A 22,666-nucleotide genomic window follows, 5' to 3' on the forward strand; every position below is an offset into this window, starting at 1 on the left:
AGGGAGAGAATCCACTGTCGGCTGCGCTGTTCTCTTTCACCCAGCGCCTGTGCGGGAGGGCCACCGACCCCTTCTTCCTTGCTACCGTACTTAGTGTGGGCAGATCCGGCCTCCCGCCGCACGCCTTGCCACATCCCGACGACCCTAAGGTATAAGTTTCTTTGAAACCGTCATTGCTCTAGCTGCATGTGGATCTTTTTCGATTTGTAGTCGAATCTAGGTCTTGGTTCAAAGAGGAATGAAGGGTGCGGTGGGCTGGAGCAAGAATCTAGGACGCGGTTCAATGAGGAAAGGAGGGGTGGAAAGTAGTATAGACTGGCTATCCAGCCGCTTTGTAGGTAGAAAAGGGAAAAAAAGGGGGTAACCCAGTACACACATCTGTAAGGAACCGATCTCTTCGTTGCAAAGGGAAAGAAACTGGGGGGTTGGGTAGTTTGTGCACGACTAGATTTGCTGCCCTCGCATAGGAAGAAGGTTCAAAGAGAAGAAATATGGGACCAGCGCATATATGCTGCTTGGCTACATACTTTGCATCACCCATTTATACGTGTGGATGCACATGGTGCTGGTATGTCCCATGCAGCTATTTTGCTGTTGTTAATCTTAGAATTAACTACTGATCTGTTTTAAAAGAATTTCTCTGTTAATATGAATCAATGCAACTGTTTTAGAAATGCTACTATCATATACTTTGTTTTCCATCAAGATAAGGTAGATGCTTCTTTTTGTGGCCGCATGTTTCATCCTCGTTTATTGGCCAGTAATTGTTTTCTTTTTTGCCTCTTAAAACAAGGATATCTATTCAACTTGTTGCTATAGAAAACTTAAATGTCACACCGGTAACTTTGCTTGATTTCAGTGCAACTGCACAAAACTTGATTGGATTTCCTATTCGTGTTGGTAGATTCGTATTTTATGTTGGTCGTCTCATGAAAGGTCAGTACAGGCCTTCATCCACATGATTGTGCGGTGTGCTTTGAGATGTTGTGCTACTTGTATTGGTACTGTTTTAAATAAATGATGAATTGAAGCTATTGTATTGTTGTCTTTTCCCATTAAGTAGTGAAAAAAATTGGACCAACCCAGACATGATGCTTGTTGCTTTGTTACAACAAATTCAGCATCACCCCCTTTATAAGCCAGTAATTGATGCCACTCTCAGAATTAACTACTGAATCTTATTTCAAAACTGCAACACTTGTTAGGGATTGGCGGGATTACCATTTTTGTGGCCGCATGTTTCATCCTCCTTTATTAGCCAGTAATTGATTCCTCTTTTGCCTCTGTTTATACAGGGATATCTATTCAACTTGTTGCTATTGTGACATTTTTCTTTGCTACGCGAAACACTTTGCTTGATTTCAGTGCAACTGCACAAAACGAGATTGGATTTCCTATTCGTGTTGGCAGATTCGTACGTGATCTTGTGTGCGTCATGACAGGTTGGTACTTGCCTTCATCCACATGATCGTGCAGTGTGTTTTGAGATGCTGTGCTACTTGTATTGGTACTATTTTAAATAAATGAAGAATTGAAGCTATTGTATTGCTGTCTTTTCCCATTAAGTAGTGAACAAAAATGGGACCAACCCAGACATGATGCTTGTTGCTTTGTTACAACAAATTCAGCATCACCCCCTTTATAAGCTTTGTCGTTCTTTATACATGTTGAAACAAGGCATTGTTGATAATGTCTCAGTCAATATGAATGAATCACATTGATGGAGAATTCCTCCTCTCCTGCTTTATTTCCCATTAAGATAAAGTAGATCAGTAGATGCTTTTCTTCTGGGAGTACAAGTCATCAACCGTTATTTCTTAGTAATTGTTTCCCTTATACCTATTGTTGCTTACAGGGATATCAAAATTAATGCTCGGTTTTATTACGACTTCGTTTTTAGTTGAACTGCACAAAAGGAGCCAATATGTAAGGCAAACTGCTGCATTACTGGGTCTAGTTGGTCGTTCCACTTTGCAGAAAGAAGCAGTCACTGTTTGCGCCACATTACAGAAGGAATGACCGAGAAGCTTTACAGAGTATTATTAGACACCGGTGACATGACTAGTATGCAGAGACCATTGGCAATTTAACAATACGTGGAGTGCCCTGGGCAAAAAGTGCCCAAACAAGTATAAAAGCTACGACAGGACTCCACGATCGTAGGCATTACATATTTTGAATGGGAAAAGCTTGTCAAAGTATAATCATTGATGTCAGCAAGAAGACATTAGTTTAATATATTGGAATTGGAAAACCTTGTCAAAATTTTCTCATTGATGTTAGCCAGAAGACATGCATTTGATATTTGTGAGTGGGACGCCCTTGCTGTGAGCAGCGTCGAGTGTTTTTTCCTATTCCTGTGTTCAGTTTAGAGGTAAATAGTTACTCTGCTGAGATATTCCTGTGTTAAGAGTTTGTTCTGAATATTGTCTATGTAATGCCAGGCCTTGTGTTTGATTGCAAAGTTGATCTTGGAATGTTGTGTTATGCGGCATCACGAGCTGCTCACCGTGCCTCCTGAGAATAATGCTTCGTATTGTTTTGCATGTCGATCTAATGCCAGTGATTTGCTTGTTAAGAAGATCATCCTCTTCTGTTGTTTCCGTGCTTAAGAAGTTCATCGTCTGATGTTTCATTCATAGCCTATATGACAAGTCGGGTAGGTTAGACATGAAACCATATGATCTTCCGACAAACTCATGATATTAGGCCATGATTGGATCGTCGTTTTCCAACCAAAACCGCTTGTAAAACTGACGCTTGTAAATTAAAGCAGATGGTCTTGGGAGAAGGTGCTTGGTTGGTTGATTTCGACTAGTAAAATATCGGAAGTACTTGACACACGATAAGAACGTTGAACGACACTCGGGCGATTGCTAATCCAGCCGTTAGCTCATGTTTCAGCCTTGCCCATGGATGGCATGATACGCACGTCGTGCATGTATCGTCTGGTAATGTCGTCCATATAGCAGTGCTCGTAAAATATACACTGGTCTCTCAAATTACATGCGTAACCCACCGGTTTTACTTACAGACCTCGGGCCCTCGGTTTCATTATGCCTGTATTTTACGTGTTGTTTTCTGACAAGTAAATTACACTTGTATGTTAATACATGTTTGGAATAAACCAGAGCTCCCAAGCGCGGCCTTACTGTTTCATGTCGTCTCAGTTTCTCGAAGGTGCTCATAGGTGTCCGATGATCCTGGCTTCCTGAATGAGTAGCGGGCGCTGTATCAGACCATCCGTAGGACCCGCGAGGCCCTCTCCATTGTCCTTCGAGTTGTTGCGCTCGCCGTGGCGCCGAGCATTGTTAACATCGTCAACGAACATGAGGATTCAGGAGATGACTTTATTTTGACTGGATGACACTAGGGACCCACTAGGGCCATAGCCGTACGTACGCAAGTGCCTCCTTATTATGTACAACTATATTTTTTTGCTTTCTCCTGGTTTCGGGACATCACGGTCCCACACCATTGTCAACCTATGTAGTCAATATAAACGAGAGAATTGCACAAGGTGCGGCCGACAGCTGGGACCAAGCAGCTCGAGCAGTATTTGTGTTTTTGAGGCGTGAGCAGTGTAGAGTTTTTCTTGGCGATGATTTTGTTGTTGTTCAAAGGAGAGCAGGGTATTAACTGGGCGGGTTGTGGCCCGTCTAGCCCAGGCCATATATCCAGCCCAGATACTAATATTTTCAAGATGAAAATGGCTAGCCCAGCTATACGTCTTTTTGAGGAATACCCAGGCAAGGTCAACTTGTTATTCTCCGCCCCGCTGGGCTGCAAATCTTTCCCAGGAGGGATGCATTAGGCTTAACAGGAAAATGGGCTTTAAAAATAATAAATGGGATGTAATTATAAAAACTGGGCAGTAACTATAAAAATGCACCAAACACGAAATTAGTTTATAAAATATTATTTATGGATTTTGAAACTCTTAAATTTTCATTGTTGCGCGCATAATGTTTTGTTGGATTTTTACGTAATACAAATTTATATTTAATCTGACTAGAAATTTCAAGATAAAAATATTTCAGAGCCCATCGAAATGTGGGAAATTTTATTGAATTATGTCTTCAACGGTTGGTTGAAATTATTAATCATTGTCCTAGCTAGAAAATGGGCTGTACTTTTAACAAACTGTAAATGGGTTGTTGTAAATTCCATTAGAATTCCAAAATGGGTTGTACATTCTTACAAAACGCAAATGGCTATAAGTTCTCTGCCACACACTTGTGGGCCTACTAAGTGACGCGTCCCCTAAAAAAATAAGTTGACGCGTATGCAAGGCTTTGCCAACTTATTATAGTCAACACACAGCTCTAGCAGCAGTGGCCGTTGGATGTCTATCCAACGGATGTCGTGCTTCTTCTTCAATCTCGGATATTCTTAGCTTCGGCTGCCCAAAAAATGACTCCTCCCCCTAACATCTGGGGCGCACCGTTTCGGAGGCTGACCTGTGGGCCTACTAAGTTGGAGCATACCAAGGGCTTTGTCAACTTAGTCAATAATAAACGTTTCTAGCTTCAGTGACCATACGATGTCCATCCAACGGCCGTAGTGCTTCTTCAACCTCTGGTCTTCTTGGTCTAGCTGCCCAAAGTAGCGCCGGTCTTGCCGCCTGCTCCTGCCTCCCGTGGCCAGCTGTGCTGCCGCGGAGGCCTCACCGCCCCCATACTACTCCCACCGCTGGCCAGGCCATCCCTCCACTCACCCACACCCCCTGTTATTCTGCGGCGACGACAGCCTCATACCGCAGCCGAACCAGTGAACCCTCGTACTCCTCTCCGCTCGGGCTTCCGCTGCTGCGTCTTCCCCGGCTCCGCGTCGTCCCCTTCCTAGGCCTCGCCGCCGTCCAGACCACCGCCCGGGTGCTCTCAGCGCAGCGTGGTCAACATGGTCAATGGCCGACTTCCATCGGAAGAGTACTGTACATGGAGAGGCTGACAGCTGGGTCCAGGCAGCCGCAAGGAAGTGCCTCCTTATTACGCGCAAAATAATTATTCATCCACCTTATAGCAGGGACCCACCGGATGGGCCACCTTATTTCGCGAAAAAAATGTTTCCCCCTGACTGCTCGGACCCACCGGACGGGCCAACGTATTTCGCAAAAAAAACGTTCCCACCGCTGTCAGCTCGAACCCACCGGAAGTGCCTCCTTATTACGCACAAAAAAATGAATACTCCCCCCTGCTAGCTGGGACCCACCATGGTGGGAGGCTGACTTGTGGGCCTACTAAGTTGATTGGGACGGGGGCCTTTGTCAACTTTAGTCAATATGAACGATTCTAGCTCCAGTGACTGTATGATGTCCATCCAACGGTCGTAGTGCTTCTTCAACCTCTGGTCTTCTTGCTCCAGCCGCCCAAAGCAGCGCCGGTCATGCCGCATGCTCCTGCTTCCCGTGGCCGGCTGTCTTGCCACGGAGGCCTCACCGCGCCCTACTATTCCCACCGCTGGACAGGCCCTGCGGCGATGGCAGCCTCACACCACAGCCGAACCAGTGAACCCTCGTACTCCTCTCCGCGCGGGCTTCCACTGCCGCGTCTTCCCCGGCTCCCTGTCGTCCCCTTCCTAGGCCTCACCGTCGTCCACCGCCCTGGTGCTCTCGGCGCGGCGTGGCCAACGTGGTCAAGGAACGACTTCCATCGGACGTGGACTGTATGTGGAGAGGCTGACAGCTGGGTCCATGGACGCAGCAAGGAAGTGCCTCCTTATTACGTGCAAAATAATTATTCCTCCACTTGACAGCGGGGACCCACCAGATGGGCCACCATATTTCGCAGAAAAAATGTTTCCCCCCTGACTGCTGGGACCCACCAGCTACACCTTCGCACGCAAGGAAGTGCGTCTGGGCAAAAAAAAACGATTCGCCCCCCTGATTGCTGGGACCCACCAGCTACATCTTCGCACGCAAGGAAGTGCCTGATATTCGGGACCCACCTGGTCGAAGCATACGTAGCGTTGTCCTTCTGGTCGCGAACGTGTACGTACATATATACTGGTGGATGTAGAGGCGCGCACATGTCGTAGTAGAGGCGGCCAGGGTGCAAGAAAGAAAATACGGCCACGTATGTGCACATACGGGCGGGGTCTCGAATGCCTACTCACGCATACGTACGGCGAGGGCTCGTTGACATGGCTGGGTCAGAACGAAGAAACAGCGTCGTCGTCGTGTTCATGGGGAGGCAACGGAATGCGTCGTGTTCATGGGGAGGCAACGAAACGCGTGGGAGCCAACCGGCTGGGTCGGAATGGAATGCGTGGTCGTGTTCATTGGGGGGGCTTGGACGGAACAGGCGATGGAAACGAGGCCTGGCGTACCGCAGAACGGAGGAAACGGCCTTGTGTTCGACCGGCCACGTTCGAAACGGGATCCTGTTGATCGGGAGGGGTCTGGCGTACCACAAAACGGAGGAAACAGACCTCCTACGGTCGAAACGGGGCTCCTGTTCATCGGGAGGGATGTGGCGTACCGCAAAACGGACGAAACGGACCTCCTACGGTCGAAACGGGGCTCCTGTTCATCGGGAGGGGTGTGGCGTACCGCAAAACGGGACTCCACGGGGATACTGTTCATCTCCACCGTCGACCCCGTCCAGCCTCCACGAGCTACTATTCATCCACCGTCGACCTCCTCCAGCCTCCACCTGCGACTGTTCATCCACGGGCTCATGTTCATCCAGCCTCCACCACATGCTACTCCACCGGCTACTGCTCAACCAGCCCTCTCCATGGGCTCCTGTTCAACCACCCCTCCACGGGCTACTGTTCATCCTGCCCTCCATCGTCTACTGTTCATCCTTCCCTCCACGGGGTGGTCCTGTTCATCCAGCCCCAACCGGCTCGATCGATCGGGGTCCGGTTCATCCAGAGGCAACACCACGGGGTCTTGTTCATCCACCCCCACTGGGAACTGTTCATCCAACCCCCCCCCCCCCCCCCCCCCCCCCCCCGCAACGCTCACTGTTCATCCAAAGGCAGCATCGATCGGCTTCAGTTAGCAGCAGTAGCGAAGGAATCGCTTGATCGTATTCAGTTAACAGCCATCGATCGATCGCTCGGGTTCAGTAACACGTAGCCTGCAGTGCAATCGCTCGGGTTCAGTTAGAGCCCAACGCATCGCTCGGGTTCAATTACAGCCAATGCCTCGCACACACGCGCATACGTGTACGAGAGAAACGCGCATCGCTCAGCCCCCGACCTCCCACCGTAACCGGGAACTCCCCGAAATTTTCCTCCCCCTCGCTTCTACCATGGTTATTTCCGTCATGGACGGCCCAAAGAATGTCATGCAGTTGCGTCTCTGGCCCGCCCAGGATGAAAAACCCATTTTCTGTCATGATTTTTTTGTCATAGAAGTAGGAGCCCACCACATCTATGATGATACTGGGTTTTGTCACAATTATCGTCATAGAAGTGTCATATGTATGACAAAAAAAATTTCGTTCGACCCAAAATGTCACGGATGTGTCTTTTTTTTGTAGTGACTCCATTCGTGAGGCTGATGGAATTTGAAGAGCCGCACACATTGAAGTTGCATATGAGGGGTTGCTGTAAAGACAACATGCGGGTGGATGTGGACTTCCCCACCCCTCATGTCATCTCTTCAGACGCGGTTGGAAGACCTTTGCTTGCGCCCACAGCTTATCGGAGGGGCACGTCCTCCATTTAAAATTAATGGGAGCAGATCTGCTCTTCGTCAAGGTCTTCGGGTGCTCGGGTGCTCGCATAGGGTGCTGCACGGAGAGCTCGACCGACAACGAAAGCTCCCCCTCGAGTGATAGCGACGAGGAGGATAGTGACGGTGATGACTCCGGTGCCGATGGGGAGCATGACGGCTCCAACTCCGGTTGAACACCAGCCACACGATCACTGTCAGGCGGTGGCACCACCATCTGCACTTGCATCTTCTCCCCGACAAGGCGATTTGCCGGGGAGTTGGATGTGGGGGTGTGGATGGTGTCTCCGGCTCCTCCAGTAGCCTTCCAGCTGGACCCCGACCGCTTCCCTCATGGGCTCCGGCTTCGTTCGCCCTGCCGCGTCCTGCTGGCCCTGGTGGTGGCGACCAGGGGGTTGTCCCCGCCGCTCTCTTCACCATCACCTTCGCCGCGCCCTCCCGATCTTGTCAGGCTCCTCGCTGTGGGGCTTGATGGGGTCAGGCTGGGCTTCTTCCCAGGAGCTCCTTTTGCCCTCTTCGCCTCCCACCGTAGTGCCTAGGAGGGGAGGGACTAGAAAGGGATTACGGGGCACTTATATTTTTCCAGTATAAAATATGTAGGCATTGGCCAAACTTTAATCTAAATTATGTAACCTTCTTTATCCATGTTTGTGTTCCATAAGATCTATACTTTCTTATCAGCGTATTAATGAAAAAGACAAGCCTTGCCGGGTACTTGTGCATGTATCATGTCCATGCATAGGTGAGATGCCTCTATACATTTACGTAAACAACTTTTCCCTGGCAGGCTATCCTGTCGGTGCTTTCAGTTTGTTGTCGCGGGGTTAGGCCTGCCGGGCACAAAACTGTAAGAGAGAGACCAGCACCTCGCCGAACCTTTCTCCATCAAAGGCCACTTTGACCACCCTGACCGAAGTAGCGTTTGAGTCAAAGGGTAGGAGCACATATATTTTTAAGGTGGCGAGGTTTTCATATGAACAAGTTTTCACTTTACAGAACATGTATGGATAAGATGGAACTTATCTGTTTGGCTTGCCAGGGATCTTCATGTAGGCTCGTCTTCATTTCTTGTCTTCAGGACCGAGTCCGCGGCAAGAACCCTGCACCTTAGTGCAGATGAAAATAGAGCTACATGCGATCTTTTCTACATGCTCATGATATGCTTATGCATGCAAGCAAGCTTCTTTGGGGCCCCCAGCGCTTCGTTTATTTAACGGTTGCTTAGGGTTTGCGCATGGCTTTGTACAAAGGGTTACATGTAACATCGGCAATGCTTGTACAAAAGGGTGGCTGCCGGGCAGGGCCCAATAGTCGTGCCTCATGGGCAGAACTTACGAGGAAGCAAAATGTTCCATGAGTTTTGCAATTGAATGCCATCTCCGGTCTCCATACGGACTGTGTCGGGTCTGGTGACTCGTACTACCTGGTAAGGGCCTTCCCACTTTGGTGTCAACTTGTTTGTACCCTTGGCAGACTAAAAACGCCTAAGGACAAGGTCGCCTTCATCAAAGCTCCGCGCATGAACCCTGCGGCTGTGATAGCAACTGCTGGTAGCGTGCAGCATGCGTAACAGCCCGAAGATGGTTCTCCTCAAGTAGCACAATGCCGTCACGCCGATGTTGTTCTTGCGCTACTTCATCGTAGGCAAGTACCCGAGGTGATCCGTATATGAGTTCCGCGGGGATCACTGCTTCTGCCCCAAACACTAGGGAGAAGGGAGTCTGGCCGACAGCTCAATTTGGTGTCATACAGAGGGACCAAAGAACCACCGGCAGCTCATCGATCCATCGCCTGCGACACTTCTGCAGCCTATCAAATGTTCTTGTCTTGAGTCATCGCAGCACTTCAGCGGGTTGCCCTCTCAGCTTGTCCGTTGCTTCTGGGATGGGCAACAGAGGCAAATGAGATCTTGCTTCTGAGGGCATGAACGTATTGCATGAAGGCGCGGCTTATGTATTGGGTGCCATTGTTAGTGATGATCCTGGCGGGTACTCCAAAGCGACACACCAATCCTTTCAAGAACTTGATAGGTGACTGTGCGGTCACCTTCCTCACGGGCTCCACTTCTGGTCACTTTATAAACTTGTCGGTTGCAACGTACAAGAATTCAAAGCCGCCGGTAGCACGAGGGAAGGGGCCCAAGATGTCGAGCCCCTAGAGTGAAAATGGCCATGACAACAAGATCGTTCAGAGAGCTTGAGCCGGCTGATGGATATTCTTGGAGTGGAACTGGCAGGCTTCACACTTGGTGACTAGCTCAATTGCATCTTTGAGGGCCGTGGGCCAGTAGAAACCTTGCCGGAAATCTTTTCCAACCAAGGCCCTTGATCCAATGTGGGAGCCACACATACCCTTGTGTATCTCTACTAGCAGTTCCTTTCCTTCTTCCTGACAAATGCACTTCAATTTCACACATTGGGCCTTCGTATGTATAGCGTGTTGTCTACGAACTGATACATACTGGCCCTCCGGGCTACTCTTTCAGCTTCTTGTTCTTTGGGAAGTTCTCCTGTTTGGGGGAAACATACTATGTGTCGTGCCCAAGTTGGAGCCAGAGGCTCAACAACGAGGATCAGCGGCTCCTCCTCGTTCATTGGAGCGCAAGTCTCAACCCCCAAAGATTGGTAGTTTTGCGGGAGGGTGCAGCTCACCAATCAAAGGGGAGTTGTTCCCGCCAAGCTCTCTGTCGGGGGCTCCGGGAAGCTCTTCCGAGGGAGGCTTGCGGAGTCTAGTTTCCTCCTCTTTCTGGCCATTGTTGCCGGCGGTACAGAGGGTTGAGTCAGGTGGAGAACAAAAGTCCCTGGTTCCACAGGGAGTTTTTGCACAGTGTACTTTGACAAATGATCACCAATGTTGTTTTCTGCATGTGGCACATGCTCTGTTTGCAATCCGTCAAAGCGCTCCTCCAAATTTCTCACTTCCTCAACGTATACCTCCATCAATGGGCTTTGATAGTCCTTGTTTACTTGCCTCATGACAAGTTGCAAATCTCCACGGATGATCAATTTCTTGATTCCCAGTTATGTTGTGATCCCGAGCCCGGCAAGGAGACCTTCATACTCTGCAGTATTGTTGGTAGCCTTCTCCCGGGGGAAATACATCTGAACGACGTACTTGAGGTGCTCCCCAGTGAGAGCAACGAGAAGCACGCCAGCTCCTGCACCTTGGAGGGAGAAGGCACCATCAAAGTACATGATCCATTCTTGGGGCGCTTCCTTGCCGGGGATAACTGTCTCCAACACTTCTTCGTCAGGGGTAGGCGTCCACTCCACAATGAACTCTGCTAGTGCTCTGCTCTGAATAGTTGGGGTGCTCTCAAACTTCAACCCAAAGCTGGATAACTCCAAAGCCCATTCCACTATTCTGTCGCTGGCCTCAGGGTTCCTTAGTATGCGCTGCAAGGGGAAGCGGGTGACAACCGTGATCTCGCGGGCTTGGAAGTAGTGGTGCAGTTTCCTAGAGGCCATGATGAGGCCAAAAATCATCATTTGCATGTCAGAGTACCTAGGCCTAGCCCCCTGCAATAGGGAGCTGACAAAGTACACTAGCCGCCGCACCACCTTATTCCTTGCTGCGACCTTGGGACTGTCATCGTTGCCCTGCTCTTCTCTGTTTTGATCTGCATCTGACCTTGCTGGGATGGGTTCGATTTCATCTCCAGAGGGAATGATGGTTGTGGCTGCTGCTTCATCCACTTCCGGCTGCACCACCAGTGTTGCACTAACCACTTGATTGGTTGCCACTAAGTATATAGCAACAACGGCTCTTGTAGTTTTGGAGCGACTAAGGTGGGTGATAACCCACAAGTATAAGGGATCAATTGTAGCCCCTTTTGATAAGTAAGAGTGTTGAACCGAACGAGGAGCTAAAGGTAGAACAAATATTCCCTCAAGTTCTATTGACCACCGATACAACTATACGCACGCTTAACATTCGCTTTACCTAGAACAAGTATGAAACTAGAAGTACTTTGTAGGTGTAACGGGATATGTTTGCAAGAATATAAAGAGCATGTGAATGAAAACTAGGGTCTGTTTTAGGTAAAGAAGCAATAAAGTTAGTATAGCAAGTGTGGAAAAGTGGTGGTAGGAGTTGCGAAGTTGTCCCTAAGCAATTGACTACTTTACTAGACCGATAGCAAGTTTTATGTGGGAGAGGCCACTGCTAGCATGTCATCCCTGACTTGGAATTCTATGCACTTATGATTGGAACTATTAGCTAGCATCCACAACTACTAACGTTCATTAAGGTAAAACCCAACCATAGCATTAAGATATATTGGTCCCCCTTCAATCCCGTATGCATCAATTTCTGTGCTAGGTTGAAGCTTCTGTCACTCTTGCCCTCCAATACATAGTCCTATCAACATACAACTAACCCTATGGTGTGATCCACGCGTGCGCTCATATGATGGGCACCAAAGGATAGCAACATAACCACAAGCAAATTAAACCAATCATAGCAATTCACCAATTACTGATAGGACAACGAAAATCTACTCAGACATCATAGGATGGCAACACATCATTGGATAATAATATGAAGCATAAAGCACAATGTTCAAGTAGAGGGTACAGCGGGTTGCGGGAGAGTGGACCGCTGTAGATAGATGGGGGAAGGTGATGGAGATGTTGGTGAAGATCACAGAGCTGTTGGCATAGATCGCCGTCACACGATGATGGCCCCGGCAGCGTTCCGGCGCCACCGGGAGAGACGGGGAGAGAGCCCCACTTCTTCTTCTTCTTCATTGACCTTCTCCCTAGATGGGGGAAGGGATTGCCCTCTGGTCCATGGCCTCCATGGTGGCGGAGGGGCGAGAGCCCACCCGAGATTGGATCTATCTCTCTGTCTCTGTTTCTGCGCTGGTTGATTCTGCCCTTTCACCGTTTCTTAAATTCCCGGAGATCTGTAACTTCGATTGGGCTGAACTTTGGACATGATTTTTATCCGGATATTGGCTTTATTGCGGCGAAATAAGGGCACCAACCGCCTTACGGGGTGGCCACGAGGGCCTAGGGCGCACCTGACCCCTGGGGCGCGCCCCCTGCCTCGTGCCCCCCTCGGGCATCGTCTCGCGTTGATTCTTCTTCCCAAAAATCACATATATTCCAAAAAAATCTCCGCCAGTTTTTATCCCGTTTGGACTCCCTTTGATATGGATTTTCTGCGAAACAAAAGACATGCAACAAACAGGAACTGCCACTGGGCACTGGATCAATATGTTAGTCCCAAAAATAGTATATAAAGTTGCCAAAAGTATATGAAAGTTGTATAATATTGGCATGGAACAATAAAAATTTATAGATACGACGGAGACGTATCAACATCCCCAAGCTTAATTCATGCTCGTCCTCGAGTAGGTAAATGATAAAAAGGATAATTTTTGATGTGGAATGCTACCTAGCATAATCATGGCATCAATATTAAGATACGAGTGATTCAAAGCAATGGTCTATCATTTGACACTAAGACAATAATGTTCAAGCATACTAATAAAGCAATCATGTCTTTTCAAAATAACATGGCCAAAGAAAGTTATCCCTACAAAATCATATGGTCTGGCTATACTCCATCTTCACCACACAAAATATTCAAATTATGCACAACCCCGATGACAAGCCAGGCAATTGTTTCATACTTTTGACGTTCTCAAACCTTTTAAACTTTCATGCAAATACATGAGCGTGAGCCATGGACATAGCACTATAGGTGGAATAGAATATGATGATGGAGGTTGTGTGGAGAAGACAAAAAGGAGAAAGTCTCACATCGACGCGGCTAATCAACGTAATATGGAGATGCCCATCAATTGATGTCAATGTGAGGAGTAGGGATTGCCATGCAACGGATGCACTAAGAGCTATAAGTGTATGAAAGCTCAAACTAGAAACTAAGTGGGTGTGCATCCAACTTGCTTGCTCATGAAGACCTTGGGCATTTGAGGAAGCCCATCATCGGAATATACAAGCCAAGTTCTGAAATGAAAATTCCCACTAGTATATGAAAGTGATAACTCAAGAGACTCTCTATATGAAGAACATGGTGCTACTCTGAAGCACAAGTGTGGTAAAAGGATACTAACATGATAGGACTCAAGAAACTCATTTTTTATTTTTTTATCTCTTATTTTTTCTCTTTTTTGGGGGCTTCTTTGGCCACTTTTATTTTCATAACCTCACATGGGAAAATGTTCTAATAATGATGATCATCACGCTTTTATTTACTTACAACTCAATATTACAACTCGATACTTGAACAAAATATGACTCTATATGAATGCCTCCGGCGGTATACCGGGATGTGCAATGATCTAGGTAGCAATGACATAAAAAAATGGACAAGCCATGAAAACATCATGCTAGCTATGTTACGATCATGCAAAGCAATATGACATTAAATGCTCAAGTCATGTATATGATGATGATGGAAGTTGCATGGCTATATATCTCGGAATGGCTATGGAAATGCCATAATAGGTAGGTATGGTGGTTGTTTTGAGGAAGATATAAGGAGGATTATGTGTGATAGAGTGTAATATATCACGGGGTTTGGATGTACCGGTGAAGTTTGCACCAACTCTCGAGGTGAGAAAGGGCAATGCACGGTACCGAAGAGGCTAGCAATGATGGAAGGGTGAGAGTGCGTATAATCCATGGACTCAACATTAGTCATAAAGAACTCACATACTTATTGCAAAAGTCTATTAGCTATCAAAACAAAGTACTACGCGCATGCTCCTAGGGGGATATATTGGTAGGAAAAGACCATCGCTCGTCCCCGACCGCCACTCATAAGGAAGACAATCAATAAATAAATCATGCTCCGACTTCATCACATAACGGTTCACCATACGTGTATGCTATGGGAATCACAAACTTCAACACAAGTATTTCTAGCATCCACAACTACCCACTAGCATGACTCTAATATCACCATCTTTATATCGCAAAACTATTGCAAGGAATCAAACATATCATATTCAGTGATCTACAAGTTTTATGTAGGATTTTATGACTAACCATGTGAATGACCAATTCCCATCATCTCTCTAAATAGATATAAGTGAATCAAGAGAGTTTAATTATTTCTACAAAAGATATTCCCATGCTCTAACAAATACAAGTGAAGCAAAAGAGCATTCTACATATGGCAGTTTTCTATGTGAAGAGAAACAGACAATCCAAACTTCAAATGATATAAGTGAAGCACATGAAGCATTCTGTAAAGCCATACTCAAAAGATATAAGTGAAGTGCAAAGATAATTCTATAAATCAACCATGGACTATCTCATACCAGCATGATTCATAAAAGAAAAGTGAAAACTAAATGCAAAAGATGCTCCAAGATTTGCACATATCACATGAACGAAACGAATCCAAAAACATACCGATACTTGTTGAAGAAAGATGGGATGCCTTCCAGGGCATCCCCAAGCTTAGATGCTTGAGTCTCCTTGAATATTTACTTGGGGGTCCTTGGTCATCCCCAAGCTTGAGCTCTGGGCTCTCTTCCTTCTACTCACATCGAGACCTCCTCGATCGTCGAACACTTCATCCATACAAAACTCAACAGAATACTCGGTAAGATCCATTAGTATAATAAAGCAAATCACTAGCGTAAGTACTATTGCAAACCAATTCATACTTTGTTTTTGCATTGTAGCTACTGTAATATAACTTTTCCACTGATAGAAATTGATAGTTTCATCAAAACAAGGAAACTATGCATCAAAAATAGAATCTGTCTTAAACAGGACATTATGTAGTAATCTGAACATTCACCATACCTCTGGTACTCCAAAAATTCTAAAATAATTAGGAAAAATAAAAAAATTGTATAGCAAGACAGTGCGAAAAGTTTTAGATTCGTTTGACGTTCTAGTAAAAAATCTAAAATCGCGCACTACAGCCAAAGTTTCTGTCTTGCACCGTACAAACCAACAAGCAATGTAAACATCCTAAAGGCAAATCTTGGCACATTATGTTTTTAACTTTACAAAAGCACACAACAGAATTAAATGACTCTCTAAAACTTCCGGGTTGTCTCCCTAGCAGCGCTTTCTTTAAAGCCATTAAGCTAGGCATATAGTGCTCAAGTAATGGATCCACCCGGATCCCATGGTATATCAAAGCCAATTTTAATTAACAATGATTTGTGATTTAGTAGTGAGCACAAAGTAACATATATCAAGCAATGACGAAGTCTAACTCTCTTCCTATGCATCAGCATGTCATAAAAGAACAATTCATGCACACATAGTAAAGGCCAATGCATAGTATAAACAGTTTCTTGCAATTTTATCGTGTTGGAAACATAGAGAGGCGGAGATGTAGTTCCTCTCTCAAAATAATTGCAAGTAGGAGCAGCAAGCACATGCATATTATTTCTATCAAAGTCATCATGTGTAGTAGTGAAACACAACCCATCAATATAATCCTTCATAAGGGCAACCTTCTCCGATATAGTGTAGTCGGGAGAATTGAAAAAGATAATAGGACTATCATGCATGGGTGCAATAGCAACAATTTCATGTTTAACATAAGGAACTATATCATGTTCATCTCCATAAGCATAATTCATATTGGAATCTTGGCCACAAGCATAGAAAGCATCATCAAAAAGGGATATTTCAAAAGAATCAACAGGATCATAACAATCATCATAGCAATCATCATTCGGTAAGCACGAAGGGAAATTAAACAATGTATGAGTTCAAGAGTTACTCTCATTAGAAGGTGGGAACGGGTGATCAATCCGCTCTTCCTCCTTTTGTTCTTCGCTCTCCTCCTCATCTTTTTCATCCAATGAACTCACAATGTCATCAATTTCTTCTTCCATAGATTCCTGCAAAATATTAGTCTCTTCCTGGATAGCGGAGGAGTTCTCAACATATGGTTTAACATAGGCATTAGAAGCATAATTATCATAACAATATTTAAGTATGGCAAATTTTTCAGATTTGTAAAGAGTATCATCATACTTTCTAATCAAAGAAGCAATTTCATAAGCACCCTTAAAAGCAACAAATTCTTCAATTTGTTGAACATCATAGTAATTATAAACACCCTTAGCATACGAAGATACGATTCCATTATCACTAAACTCACATTGGTAGGGAAGGTGTTTCTTAGGGTCTTCAAAACAACAAGTAAAATCATATATTTCACATAAATTCCAAGCATAGCATTGCCAACAATGAATTTGATCTAGTAAAGTTTCCCTTTTTCAGATATGCAGTGTCGCACATAACAAGCATGCTCATCTAAAGATTTGCCCTCAAGTAAGTTAGTTGGGGTTTCAGCCCGAGCACATAGGGATCAAAGATGATCCAAGTAAAAAGCTTCAGGAGTGTGATAGATTTTGAGTGGTTCTTCAACCATTGGTGTAGTAGGTACAACTAATTTTTTTGGTATTTTGCGTTTCCTACCCATAACTAAAGATAGAAAACAAGGGCACAAAAATAAAAACTACTTAGTGATAAAGCAAACAATCACACACGAGAATATTCACCCCACATTATAGCTCCCCGGCAACGGCGCCAGAAAAAGGTCTTGATAACCCACAAGTATAGGGGATCAATTGTAGCCTCTTTCGATAAGTAAGAGTGTTGAACCCAACGAGGAGCTAAAGGTAGAACAAATATTCCCTCAAGTTCTATCGACCACCGATACAACTCTACGCACGCTTAACGTTTGCTTTACCTAGAACAAGTACAAAACTAGAAGTACTTTGTAGGTGTAACGGGGTAGGTTTGCAAGAATATAAAGAGCACGTAAATAAAAACTAGGGGCTGTTAAGGTAAAGAAGCAATAAGGTTAGTATAGCGAGTGTAGAAAAGTGGTGGTAGGAGTTGCGAAATTGTCCCTAAGCAATTGACTACTTTACTAGACCGATAGCAAGTTTTATGTGGGAGAGGCCACTGCTAGCATGTCATCCCTGGATTGGAATTCTATGCACTTATGATTGGAACTATTAGCAAGCATCCGCAACTACTAACGTTCATTAAGGTAAAACCCAACCATAGCATTAAGATATATTGGCCCCCCTTCAATCCCGTATGCATCAATTTCTATGCTAGGTTGAAGCTTCTGTCACTCTTGCCCTCCAATACATAGTCCTATCAACATACAACTAACCCTATGGTGTGATCCACGTGCGCGCTCATATGATGGGCACCAAAGGACAGCGACATAACCACAAGAAAATTAAACCAATCATAGCAATTCACTAATTAGTGATAGGACAACAAAAATCTACTCAGACATCATAGGATGGCAACACATCATTGGATAATAATATGAAGCATAAAGCACCATGTTCAAGTAGAGGGTATAGCAGGTTGCGGGAGAGTGGACCGATGTAGATAGATGGGGTAAGGTGATGGAGATGTTGGTGAAGATGACAGAGGTGTTGGTGTAGATCGATGTCACACGATGATGGCCCCGGCGGCGTTCCGGCGCCACCGAGAGAGACGGGGAGAGAGCCCCCTTCTTCTTCTTCTTCTTCCGTGAACTTCTCCCTAGATGGGAGAAGGATTTCCCCTCTGGTACATGGCCTCCATGGTGGCGGAGGGGCGAGAGCCCCTCCGAGATTGAATTTGTCTCTCTGTCTCTCTCTGTTTCTACGCTGGCTGATTCTGCCCTTTCACCATTTCTTAATTTCCTAGAGATCTGTAACTCTGATTGGGTTGAATTTTGGACATGATTTTTATCCGGATATTGGCTTTCTAGCGGCAAAGAAGGGCACTAACCGCCTTATGGGGTGGCCACGAGGGCCCAGGGCATGCCCCCTGCCTTGTGGCCCCCTCGGGCATCGTCTCGCGTTGATTATTCTTCCCAAAAATCACATATATTCCAAAGAAAAATCTCCGTCAGTTTTTATTCCATTTGGACTCCGTTTGATATGGATTTTCTGCGAAACAAAAAACATGCAACAAATATGAACTGGCATTGGGCACTGGATCAATATGTTGGTCCCAAAATAGTATAAAAAGTTGCCAAAAGTATATGAAAGTTGTATAATATTGGCATGGAACAATCAAAAACTATAGATAGGACGGAGACGTATCAATGGGCACAGAGGAAAGATAGGTCTAAGATTTTGAAGAACGACGGGGCGCGCTCGGCGGACTTGGAAATGAACCTGCTCGGTGTGGCATCACATCCAGTCAAACGCCTCACGTCTTTAACTGTCTTGGGTGCTTGAATTTGCTCAATCGCCTTGATCTTGTCGAGGTTGGCCTCTATCTCCCGGTGGGACACGAAGAATCCAAGTAGTTTGTCAGAAGGAACACCAAACACACACTTCTCCGGGTTCAGCTTCAAGTTGATTTTGCATAGATTTGCAAAGGTCTCTTCCAAGTCTCGAATGAGAGCCAATCTGTCCTTGGTTTTGACCACTATATCATCCATGTAGGCTTCAATATTCCTGGGCGGCTGGGACTCAAAGCCAATATGTACTGCTCTTGCAAAAGTGGACCTAACGCTCTTTAACCCAAAGGGCATCCATACAAAACAGTAGTGCCACATGGGGTTATGAACATAGTCTTCTCTTCATCCTCCTTGGACATGAAAATCTTGTGGTAACTGGAGGAGGCATCCAGGAAGGAAAGCAGGTCACACCCGGAGGTGGAATACACAATCTGCTCGATGCGCGGCAAGGGGAATGGGTCCTTCGGGCATGTTATTTAGATTCGTGAAATCTATGCAAATCCTCCACTTCCCATTTGCCTTGTGCATCACCACTGGATTTGCTAACCACATTGGATGCAATACTCCTCTTACCAAACCAGTTGTCTCAAGTTTCTTGATCTCTTAGGCAATAAACTGCTGCCACTCCAAAGGTTGCTTCTGGACCTTCTGGTTGACAGGTGGGGCATGCGGGCACACAGCTAGGTGGTGTTCAATTACCTCCCTGGGAACACCGGGGATGTCAGGTGATTGCCAAGCAAACACATCGACATTCACCCATAGGAAGGCAACGAGCGTGCTTTCCTATTTGTCGTCGAGGGTGGCACTGATAGTAAATGTACCATCAGTGCGAGCCAGCCTTGCCGGGACCTTCTTCACAGCGGGTGCAGCAGCCTTGGATCTCTTGCTATTGGAACTCTCCGAGAAGTCATCAATAGGCGCAACACACTCCGAAGAGGTGCGCTTCCCGAATTCCTTGTTGGCATCCTTGCTAGCTTTCTTCCCTTTCTTGCTTTCCTTGGCGAGAGCAGTGGTTTCCACGGCCTTTGCAGCGACTGCTTCTCAGTACATCTTATCCACGCATATGATTGCGTCCTTCTTGCCTGACGAAACGGAAATGACGCCTATTGGCCCTGGCATCTTTAGAGTGTTATAGGCATAGTGGGATGCCGCCATTAATTTGCCAGGGCTGGGCGACCAAGGATTCCATTATACGGCAGGGGTAGGTCAACCACATCGAACACGATCTTCTCAGTCCGGTAGTTTAACTCCCCCCCCCCCCCCCCCCCGAACATTACCGGCAGTGTGATCTCCCCTTTAGGATGACTCTTGCTGGGGTTGATCCCTTGGAAAGTACTAGTAATCTTGATTTCTTCATCTGCTATCTGAAGCTTGCTAATGACCTTGGGAGAAATTAGATTCAACCCAGCCCCGCCGTCAACCAACATCTTTGTGACCTTCAGGTTGCGGATCGGTGGTGAAACCAACAACGACAAACACCCTACCGCGGTGGTGCGGTTAGGGTGATCCTCTTCATCAAAGATGATGGGTGTGCGGGATCATTTGAGAGGCTTCCGAGAATCTGCCGCTGGCTCCAAGGCATTGACCTCACGTGCCCACTGTTTAAGCTGGCGGTGAGAGGAGTGCAAGGATGCAGCTCGGTCAATGCATAGGGCGTCAGTAGCTTTCTGAAACTCCTACTCGCTGGTTTCCTCTTCATCTCTGATAACCCACAAGTATAGGGGATCGTTTGTAGCCTTCTTCGATTAATAAAAGTGTCGAACCCAACAAGGAGCTAAAGGCAGAACAAATATTCCCACTTGTTCTATCGGCCACCGATACTACTCTACGCACACTTGATGTTTGCTTTATCGAAAACAAGTATGAAACTATTTTGTAGGTGTCATGCTAGAACTACTTTGCAAGAATAAAACTAGAAGTGCTTTGCAAGATAATAAAAGTTAGGTGTTTAGTAAAAGGGTTTGTGTCAACAAGAAAGTTATTTGTCCCTAGGCAATCGATAACAAGTACCGGTAATCATTCTTGCAATTCTATATGAGGGAGAGGCATGAGCTAACATACTTTCTCTACTTGGATCATATTCACTTATGATTGGAACTCTAGCAAGCATCCGCAACTACTAAAGATCATTAAGGTCATGAAACCTAACCATAGCATTAAGTATCAAGTCTTCTTTATCCCATACGCCATAGCCCACCTACTTGGGTTTAAGCTTCTGTCACTATCGCAACCCACCATAAGCGAACCATGAACATATTGCAAGACCCTACAGCAGGGGCCCTCACATTTGCGCGAGAATGGAGGGCACCATAGGACAGCACCATAAATAAAATATATAATCATACCAACCAAGATCACGATTAACCCATAGGACAAAACGGATCTACTCAAACATCATAGGATAACCATAGATCATTGGGAAAAAATATATGGAGTTGAGCACCATGTTTAAGTAGAGATTACATCGGGGAGAAGAGGGGTTACACTGCTGCATAGAGGGGGAGAGATTTGGTGTTGACGGTAGCAAGATTGCTGAGGTAGATCGCCGTCCCGATCGTTGCCCCAGTGGCACTCCGGCGCCACTGAAAGCGAGGGGGAGAGAGCCCCCCTCCTTCTTCTTCCTTGGCCTCCCCCTAGATGGGAGGCGAGTTCCCCCTCTGGTCCATGGCTTCCATGGCGGCGTAGGGGCAGGAGCCCCTTCGTGATTGGATCTCCCTCTCTGTTCTCTTCTGTTTCACGTTCCTTAGATCTGGCCAAAAGTCGTTTCTTATATTCCGGGAGATCGGTAACTTCGATTCCGCTGAGATTTTAACATGATTTTTTAGGATATAAGCTTCCTTGCGCCCGAAGTAGAGCTCCAACTGACGATTGAGGAGGGCACAACCCACCACCACGCGCTAGGGGCCTCCGGTGCGCCCTGGTGTCTTGTGGGCTATGTGGGCATCCGTTTGCGGTGATTCCAACTCCCAAAAATCACATATATTCCAAAATAATTCTCTGTAAAATTTTATTGCATTTGGACTTCGTTTGATATAGATACTCTGCTATACAAAAAACATGCAGAAAATAGGAACTGGCACTGGGCACTGGATCAATAGGTTAGTCCAATAAATCATATAAAAAGTTGCCAAAAATATGTGAAAGTTGTATAATATTGGCATGAAACAATCAAAAATTATCGATACGATGGAGACGTATCAGCATCCCCAAGCTTAATTCCTGCTCGTCCTCGAGCAGGTAAATGATAAAAAAGATTTTTTATGTGGAATGCTACCTAACATAAACTTGATCATATATCTAGTCATGGCATGAATATTAAGATATAAGTGATTCAAAGCAATAGTCTATAATTTGACATAAAGACATCAATACTTAGGCATCCCAATAAACAATCATGTCTTTCAAAATATCAACGCTAAAGAAAGCTATCCTTTCTAAATCATATAATCTTGTCATGCTCTGTCTTCTTAACACAAAGTATTTATCATGCACAGCCCCGATGACAAGCCGAGAAATTGGTTCATACTTTTTAACGTGCTTCAACTCTTTCAAATGTAACGTCCCAATTTTCAATTTGGATGTTATACATAGGTCATCATATGCATAACATATTTTATTTGCATTTTGGTTATGATCCTAGAAATCTTAAGCAACTCAAGGACCCAAGGAGAGAGTTGGGGATTTCATTTATTTTCATATTTGAATTTTTCTCAAATTTGAAAAGAGGATCAATTTAGTTTTAAAAAATTTCTCCCCAATTATTTTCAAAAT

Source organism: Triticum urartu, chromosome 3 (genome assembly GCF_003073215.2).
Source record: "Triticum urartu cultivar G1812 chromosome 3, Tu2.1, whole genome shotgun sequence".
In the NCBI taxonomy this organism is placed as follows: domain Eukaryota; kingdom Viridiplantae; phylum Streptophyta; class Magnoliopsida; order Poales; family Poaceae; genus Triticum; species Triticum urartu.